The 9,681-nt window shown below is 37.0% G+C and overlaps 1 long non-coding RNA gene across 1 annotated transcript; it reads right to left on the reverse strand.

Moving 5' to 3' along the window:
* Positions 1-328: 328 nt before the first annotated feature.
* LOC123664568 lies at positions 329-885 on the reverse strand. Its single transcript, XR_006744842.1, has 3 exons — positions 820-885; positions 637-753; positions 329-409 (listed from the first exon to the last, which is right to left on the reverse strand). It is a non-coding gene; the product is annotated as an uncharacterized LOC123664568 (long non-coding RNA).
* Positions 886-9,681: the final 8,796 nt, after the last annotated feature.

Raw genomic sequence — 9,681 nt, forward strand, 5'->3', positions numbered from 1 at the left:
AACGCTGGTTCTTTCAAAATTCAACTATGCTGATATTGTAATCGAACCTTGGCTACTTGCACGTACAAAAAAACTTATACAACGGGTACAAAACGCATGCATGCGGTACTGTTTTAATATACCACGTTGCGCGCATATTTCTCCTTATATTAATGATGCACGAATGATTATGATGGAACATCGTAGGCAATTGCATCTTGCGACCTTACTATTCGACGTGGTCCAAAGTAAAGCCCCTGTGTACTTGTACAATAAATTAACCTGGGCAAAGGAATGTAACAGGAATTACCCTACACGAGCATCGTCTTTTATGCTCAATATACCCATGCATCGATCTGCAGCGTTCCATGGTAGTGTCCGCTATGCAGCGACGAAGTGTTGGAACAACTTGCCGCCTCCGATTCGGATCCTGAAAACCAAGAATACTTTTCGTTACAAATACAAAATGCATTTATATAATTTACAACTTCAATCGTCACAGACCATCTAGAAAGTAGAATAGGGAATAGGAATGTCTAGTCATTATTAAATTTGTGTATAGGTACGTGAATATAATTACTAATAATATATGATTTTTTTTTTATTTCACTGTGCATATTTGTAAAACAAGGCAAATACATAATAAATTCTCAGTACCTAACTGAACTGACTTCGTCGCGGGCGGTAGGTTGGTTCAGCACGTGCTTCGGTGACAGCCTCGTTGACGTCATTTGTTTTTATTTTATGCATGCCATCATCTCTTTTTTTTATAGCCTGTAAATGCAGGGTTGTGTAAGATAAATTAGGCACGGAAACGATTTTAAAGAAATATTATCTTACCTTAATAAATAGCCTCATTTGTAGCCTTGCTCCTTTTATATATTATACGAGTATAATGGAAGCGTGCGTCGCGTCGTCAGGCTTAAGTCTTCCCATGTCCGGCGCGCGCGGTGGTCTGAGCTTACCTGCATTCCGTGCACCCGACGACGTAACATCACATAATTTCACTACTATTTATTTATTTATTTATTTATGCAAAATATATCTTCTCTGTCGTTACTGAAATTTATTTGTGAACACTAGTACTGTCATACGGAATTAGAAAGGAATTTGTAAACAACAGATGCAACGATCGCGCCACCTAGCACATCGTTCGATAGTCATCTACCCTCATTTATTATATTACTCGAGTTATTCTGACGTGTACGAAACGAACGGTGCAACCGCCGCTAAGGCAGTCTTGGCTCTGGCTTGGCACGATACACTTGTTGTATCCTGCTAGTAGCTTAACATAGACTCGTTCAATAGTTAATTTGTGCAAACGAATTAATTGTTATCTATTACGATTAATTTGGCTAGGCGAGACGTATAACTCGAGCAGTGAAGGTGAGCGTTGATGCGCATCTCAAAGGGGATCTCCTTAAACCTACACCTGGGTCGCAAGTCCTAGGCACTGCTCTGAATTACTCCCTCCGCCACACGATAGACTCGATCGTAACTCCGAAAAGTGTGCACGCATACACGCGTTCGGTGTACGTAATAATTTTGTTATAATCTTTTTAAGTACTACCTAGATAATATTGTAAAGAGTGCGAGTATAACCTACGCCCGCGTCCTGAAAATATAGAAAAGGAGCTTCCAATTATTCGATAGACTACATCAGAAGTGGGATAAGATCCACCCCCACTTTCAAAATTTAACTAATTTAGTTAGTTACATTGAACGAAGAAATGTCTCTCTTCGCTTCCGGTAGGGAAGCTATTTCTGAAAATAGCTGAAGTTATAGGCCCACCTCCTGACGATACATGTGTTTTTAGCGATTGTGCAAGTTAGTTGCAATATTTGGTGGTGATTAGTGGGTACATCGATCATCGTTTTATTTTCTTTTATTAGTGGGTACATCGGTATTTTAGTTCTTTTCAGTCGTTCTGTTGTATTCTTATCGGTTAGTAAGCTGGTTGAAGGGGCCTTGTACGCCCGGGCTACGCTACAGAGTGAGGGTGAAGGGGCCTAGCACGCCTGACCCACGGTTGTTAGCTGGTTGAAGGGGCCTTGTACGCCCGGGCCACGCTACAGAGTGAGGGTGAAGGGGCCTGGCACGCCCGACCCACGGTTGGTAGCTGGTTGAAGGGGCCACGTACGCCCGGGCCACGCTATGTTAGGAAGGGATGAAGGGGCCTAGAGTACGCCCGACCCGCTAGTGCATTACGGTCTCAGCGTTTTGGTCAGGAATAGCCGAACAGTTATTAAAGTCACTCGTTACTGTTGTATAGGTCGGAAGGAGTAACGTCGAGTTGGCGGATGCACGACATGGACGCACGAGGTCATGCGATTGTCAGTCAGTTTTTTGTAGTCTATATTATTGGTTTTGTAAATTTCTTTTTTCTATGTGTAGTTATTTATTAATTATTATTATGTATATTTAAGTGTGACTTTTTTTGTGTAAAAACTGTCTGCGTTTTTGAGTGATGCTCCGAATAAACGTGTTTCTTTCTTTCTTTTTTTCTTTCATGCGAGCAAGATCCTCCTCCATGTGATTAACCGACGCCTGAACTACTTTTTGAGCTGTCAAATACCCGAAGAACAGGTAGGATTTGTGAGAGGCGGAGGAACACGGGAGCAGATACTCAACGTTCGGCAAATCATTGAGAAGCGTAGAGAATTCAATAGCCCCGTGGTCCTATGCTTCATTGACTACACTAAAGCCTTTGATTGCGTCCAATGGGACAAACTGTGGAGTGTGCTACTTAAGATGGGAACTCCGGAACACCTCGTTGCCCTTATTCACAATCTGTACACTGAAAACCGTTCTTTCGTCAGGATTGGTACGGAATGCTCCAGTATGTTCCAAACAAAGAAAGGTGTGAGACAGGGTTGTATTCTGTCCCCCCACACTTTTTAACATATACGGAGAGTACATTATAAGAAACACGATTGAAAATTGGAGGAAGGGTTTTCCTATAGGTGGAAAAAAACTATCAAATCTCAGGTATGCTGACGACACCATTCTTCTCGCAACATCCGTAGAAGATATGAGAAAGCTGTTCCATAGGCTGGAGTTGGAAAGTCTAAATATGGGGCTTGCAGTAAATCGAACGAAAACCAAGGTTATGATAGTAGATAGAGCCGGAAACCTATCAAAAGATACTCTCAACATTCCGGGCATTGACACCGTTGATCGCTATTTATTTTTAGGTGCCCAAATCTGCAATGACGTCAGTTGTGTCCCCGAAATAAGAAGGCGTATTGGGATGGCAAAGGATGCTATGGTGCGTCTAAACAACATCTGGAAGAAAAGGGGAATCGGCATCAGAACCAAGACCAGGCTGGTACGAGCCCCTGTATTCCCTATCTTCCTGTATGGAGTGGAGACATGGACAATCCTGGCCCGAGAAAGGCAAAGGTTTGATGCATTCAAAATGTGGTGCTGGAGGCGAATGCTGAGAATACCTTGGACTGCGAAACGCACTAAAGCGTCGATCCTGGCCCAGCTCCATATCAAAACCAGGTTGTCCACCATATGCCGACAGCGTATTTTGTCGTACTTCGGCCACACGATGCGCAGAGTCGATAAAAATCTGGAGAGACTGATTGTGGTTGGGAACACGGACGGCAAAAGATCGCGCGATCGTTCACCAACGAGATGGGCAGACCAGGTCAAGAACTCATCTGCCACTAAGTTATACACGGTCGTAAGAGACGCCATGGACAGAGACCGGTGGAGGCACATCATCCGCTCCAGATGCAACCCTGATGCTGACCACGATCCTCAGACATGAGAGACCGACAAGAGAGAGACTATTACCATAATTTATTAATATTAATTTTATTAAAGTACCTACTACTGAATTTTTATTATATCGAAATATAGGTAGGTATAAGTAGGTAACATTATCAAAAAATATACATGTACAAAAAAAAAATATTAATTAAAAGAGATGTTTTCATATTAAAGCTAGACAATTACCAAAACAACAATAACGTTATGATAGTTTAACTATTTTGTTACGATAGTTTAGTTATTTATTTCATCGTAAAAATTCTACTTACTACTTAATTACTATCTAAGACATTTTATCTCTTCTTGATTTCTTAGATTTTTTTATTATCGCTACAATGAAACTAGACTGAAATCTACCCAATTCTAAAGACTTGGGGTAGATTTCAATTTAGGGTAGATTTTTTTATTCATTATTTGACAAAGCTATTTTTCGCGATAGTGAAACAAGCATCTTGCCAAATAAGGGCAATAGATAAATAAAACCAATTAATTCATATTTATAATAAATAATTATGTCAACTTAACATTATACTATTATTAATTCGCACGATTTTATTTTTGTGTTACCTACACATTAGGGAATTCTAAACATTTTTAATATAATATCAAAAATCCACCGTTCCAGTGGACCTGCATCTCCGACTGACCGTGTCGGTGTTCTAGCCAATTACGCTATGAAACGATGTACTCGCTCGCTGATGATCGAAATTTTCGTTATGATGAATTTATATTCGGTTCTAAGCTAAAATCGTTCTATAGTTTAATTGACTAGAGCACCGACACGATCAATCGGAGATGCATGTTAGATCTCTGCTGGAACGGTCGATTCTTGATATGATATTAAAAATAAAATATTATTAATTCATTAAAAAATAGTATAATTTCAATTTACAAATGACATTTAGAAATTATATCGACACCTCCTACGCATAACTCTCTAACTTGAAATCGCAAATTTTACAGAAGAGCCGTTTGAACATTCAAAAGCGTATAGCACTCTTAATACTGCAGCTATCGTCATGAAACTTGGCAAATATACGTTTTTAATCATGGGTGTTATAAATGATTGATATTTTTTTCTGGATTTCTTATAATTATTAAGATACATCACTTAGAAAGTTATGTGTCGGAATTAATTTGTTTTTTTAGATTCAAATGCCACTTACATAGGTACGCTTAGGAAAAAGTTACCAAAGTTGGTAAGGTGTATAAAGAGCAATTGCAATGGAAACACGGGCCTATTTCATATCGTAAGTGGTATGGATGGGATGGGATGAGATAATATTTAAACTATTAGTTAGATAGTTTTGCTTGTATTTTAATTAAAAGTGCATTGTAATAAAACAAGTTTTTATAATATAATAATCATTTATTTTTAGAAAAAAAAAAATCATTCTAAAATATGCACCATTGCATGAAATAAAAAGGTTACTAACATTCTGAAAATATGTAAAAAATCAACAAAACTTTTATAAACTACCCTTCAAGATAAAATAATTCCAATTAAGGCTGTTAAATGAATATGAAAAGACTTTATAACAAAACGAATAAAAAATTCTCTCTTATCTTAATAATATTATTAATTTGAACATTAGGCTTTTGTTCAACAAAAGCATAAAATACGGAATACAGGTTGAAGACATTGGACTTATGATACACAATGTATAGGACATTATTTACATTTTGCTAAGAGTATAGCCTACATACTACACAATCATTTAACAATTTACGAATTATTTTAATAATTATTAGGAATTAACATTTATTATAGTATAATATATTGAAATTATTTATCTTATTGAAGTTTAATAATTTTCTGAGATCATCATCAATATTCATTTGTTTCACCCATATCGTCACCTCCAGGAACCAAAGCCTCATAAAAACTATGGTGTTTAGATGGAATTATCTGATGGTCACATAAATACTTGAGATCTTGTAATTTGCTCTTAGGAATAGCAAACTTATTCAAATAAGCTTTAGGTAAGCTATTCTCACATTTGGAACTCGCGTCTCTTCGGCGATGTCTAGTATTGAGTTGGCGGTGTGTATATAAAAGAATGCAATCATATTCATGGCTACAAAAATCAGTCTTATAGTAAATTCTATCAGTTTCATTTGGTAACACTAAAAGTTGTCTAATTTGTGACCAAAACATTTTTTCACCATTCATGTTAACAGCCCAATTGGGCCCGGTCAAAAAAAATTGAAATCTATAAACTCCTCCGTTCGCATTTCTATAACTTGATAGGGATTTCCGTCTTGTTTGCACCAGCTTATCAGATTGTACCAGTCATCGGGTGTGTATACCATTTTGTTTTTAGCAAATCTTTCGATAAGGGCATGAACCGAGTCTCCTTCATTCTGAGTGTGCCCACGCTCTAAAAATGTATGTGTGATGGTCACATCAAAATCTTTGGCTGCTTGTATATAAGCTAGGAATACAATACGATTCCTGTTCTGGCCACCGCAATTATCACTAAAAAAGTAGAAATTTTGTATTCCTGCTTGGCTGTGTTCTTTGATATAAATATAAACACAAGTTGCCACTTCAGCAGCTCCTTTTTTGGCTACTGTTTCATCCCAAAAATAACACGTGCCCTTTTTCTGACCAAGACTGTAAAACGTAAGATTATACACGGACAGCTTTCTTTTATAATATAGGATACTAGCTTGACCATGTGGCATCCCAGGAATTTTTTGGAAATTGTAAGTAGTTGTGAGCGTTTTAGCAGAATCAGTTTCTGACAATTTTTTGAATTTTATTTTTAGCTCGCGGGCTATTTCTTTGTTTCTTATGTGTTCATTATATGTTTTAAGTTCGGTTTCTGAAAATGGTTTTGGTAAATTTTTATAAAAATGGCATATATCGCATTGATCTTTGCGAGGTAAATGAAAACCTAAATTAAAATTTTTATTAACTATATCCTGATACTGACGTAATGTCTTTGCTGGATTACTACAGTTTGAGACAGATTCTGCTAACCAATTTTTATAAAGAGCGAACATGCGGCTATAGGATAATGATTCATCCAAATAAAGTTTTGAATTGCGACTTCGAACGTAATGAGACTCGACTGGCTGAAAATGTCTGACAAGATCACAGACACTTTTGATCATTTCTACATCTATAACTTGTTTGCGATTTGTCCAACCACCTCTACTGTCAGCAGAAATAACACCATTACCAATACCTTGACCTTTTTTAAAGCTGTTACAACCATTCCAGCACCAATACCTAATGTGCTTAGAAACATGACTTTACATACACGTACTGGATCAACAGAGGCACCAGCTAGGGCAGGCTATAAACAATTGTATGCTGTCTTCTTGATTCCATTTCTGTAGTACGACTGCGTTTAGTTATTTTATTGCAATATTTGGCAATAAAATCCCACTGTTGCACATTACTGCAGAGATTCCAAAAATTATAAAAAATTTCTTTTCTGCAATCATCGTTAAACTTGTTTGGACACTTAAATTGACATTTATTACAAAGTGGCTTCAATTTGCGAGCAGGTCTCTCAGTACCATTTCTACTGTCGTAAGATGTTCCGGAATTTTTATTATTTTTTCTTTTATTGTCTATCCATTGATCTTTATTTACTTTTCGCCCTTTTCCTTTATATGCCTTCGTTGTTTCATTACGTCTTCGCGTTCTTGATCTTGAGTGAGAAGATCCTACAGATGTATGGTTAGGTGTTGACAACATAGAAGGGGCAGGAGTATTTGCGCCCAATGGCGATAGCGCAACAGAATTAATGTTATCATCAATGTCTGGCAGAGGTATACTTGAAACTGGGTCATTGATTGATTGTAAAAGTATAGGCGGGATGGAATCAATTCTACCAAACGATTCCATACAAGAATTTGGTCCTTCAGATAATAACAGAGGGTCGCGATAACCCGTCAATGTAGAAATTTGATTATTATCTACATTATTTTGCAATGAAAGGTTTCTGTGTAGATTTTCATAAAACGTTTTTTGTAGTTCAGACATTTCAAAGTTGTTTAGAATAGGGTTCTGGTCAAGAACTTTGTTACCATTTATTTCGTCCGGGATTTGCTCTTCATTGCTCGTGTAAAGGTTATCCTGATTATGACCCTCTACCAATGAAGTTTCTATAATATTATCATCACCATCACTGCTTTCTAATATATTATTGTTAGCCCAGAATGCTTTTTCTTCCTCTGTGAAATTTGGTAAAGGTGATTCTGGAATAAAAACATATAATCAGCAGTAGTTATGGGGATATCTTTTTCTTTGGGTTGCTACGTAAAACTCCTTAAATGGTAGATACAAAAAAAAACTTATGTATAGATCCAACGCAATCGCCACCAAGTAGCTGTTAGACAATATTTCTTAACAAACAATCCGACGCATAAGCCTTCATGTGTCAGTTAGAATAAAAAATAATATCACTGGTCCTAAGCAAAACTCCTTAAATGGTATGTGTTACGAAAAACTCCAAAGCATAAGTCTGTAACTGCACTAGTTAGATACTTTTGCGTTGTATTTGTAGAATGAAATAAAATTTAAATTACAATAAGTTAAAAATACCAAAAACACCCAAGAGATACCAGTAAAAATAATATTGTTTTAAAATTAACTGAATAAAGCATCACGCGACAAGAATCATTGGAAAAACATACCTGAAATACCAATATCAATTGAACATTGCACATCGTCACGCGATTTATTTGTCACACAAGCGTTTTTCAGACTTTCTTTAAACTGAATTCATCTGGAGCTCATAATAATATAATTTCTGTCCACTATATAATAGTATAATATTACACAAGTCAATCCAAAGAACGTGTACGCACCCGCTCACTACACTTTCCGCTGCAAAAATACACAAGCGACAGATATCCCCTCCGCCACACCCCCACCCTCACCACTACATCCCGCGCAAATATATCAAACTAACAGTCTTATAGATTTGCGCGGGGCTGGTTTTTTAGTTATGTAGTTTTGCGATTGAAAAATTATTAGTTTTAATAAGTTTTTTAATTTTTTTTATGTTCAATAAATAAAACCGACTTCGTAGGTTACGAAAGTTTTAGATGTAAGAGAGAGTGTGCCGCCGGCGCAAGGTTTTTTATTCATAGTAAATAGAAATAATGTGACAATAATATTAATAGGGTCGACTTTTTTTCTAGACACAGGCGGCCGTGGCGCCGTCTATAGTGAATTCTTTACAGAGACCCGTAACTATTCAAAGTTTCATATTACAATGAAAATCTTTGACATCTTGGTTCGCTTAAACCGAAAATAAAAATCATCATATCAAGAATTTCGCTTTGGCGGGTACATCGTTCCATAGCTTAATTGGCTAGAGCGCCGACACGGTCAGTCGGAGACGCGGGTTCGAATCCCGCTGGAGCGGTCAATTTTTGATATGATATTAAAAAAAATGTTTAGAATCCCTAATGTGTGGGTAACACCAAAATAAAATCGTACATATTAAGAATAGCATGGTGTCGTCTCCTGTCAAAGATTTTCATTGTAATATGAAACTTTGAATAGTTACGGGTCTCTGCAAAGAACTCACTATAGACGGCGCCAAGGTTCGCTTAAACCGAAAATAAAAATCATCATATCAAGAATTTCGCTCTGGCGGGTACATCGTTCCATAGCTTAGTTGGCTAGAGCGCCGACACGGTCAGTCGGAGACGCGGGTTCGAATCCCGCTGGAGCGGTCAATTTTTGATAAGATATTCAAAAAATGTTTAAATCAAGAAATTCTTTTACCGAGTCACAGTCACGAGACATTTGTCAACCAACCAGTTTTTAAAAGTCAAACTTTAAAATTAAAAAGAAAATCTGAGCTTCTTCGTTTGATTCGAGGATTTCGGCGAACAAAAAACAAACTTAAAGTTTTTTTTAGTTATTGATTTCATTTTTAAAATACCACCAT

The sequence above is a fragment of the Melitaea cinxia genome, chromosome 22 (genome assembly GCF_905220565.1).
Source record: "Melitaea cinxia chromosome 22, ilMelCinx1.1, whole genome shotgun sequence".
Classification (NCBI taxonomy): domain Eukaryota; kingdom Metazoa; phylum Arthropoda; class Insecta; order Lepidoptera; family Nymphalidae; genus Melitaea; species Melitaea cinxia.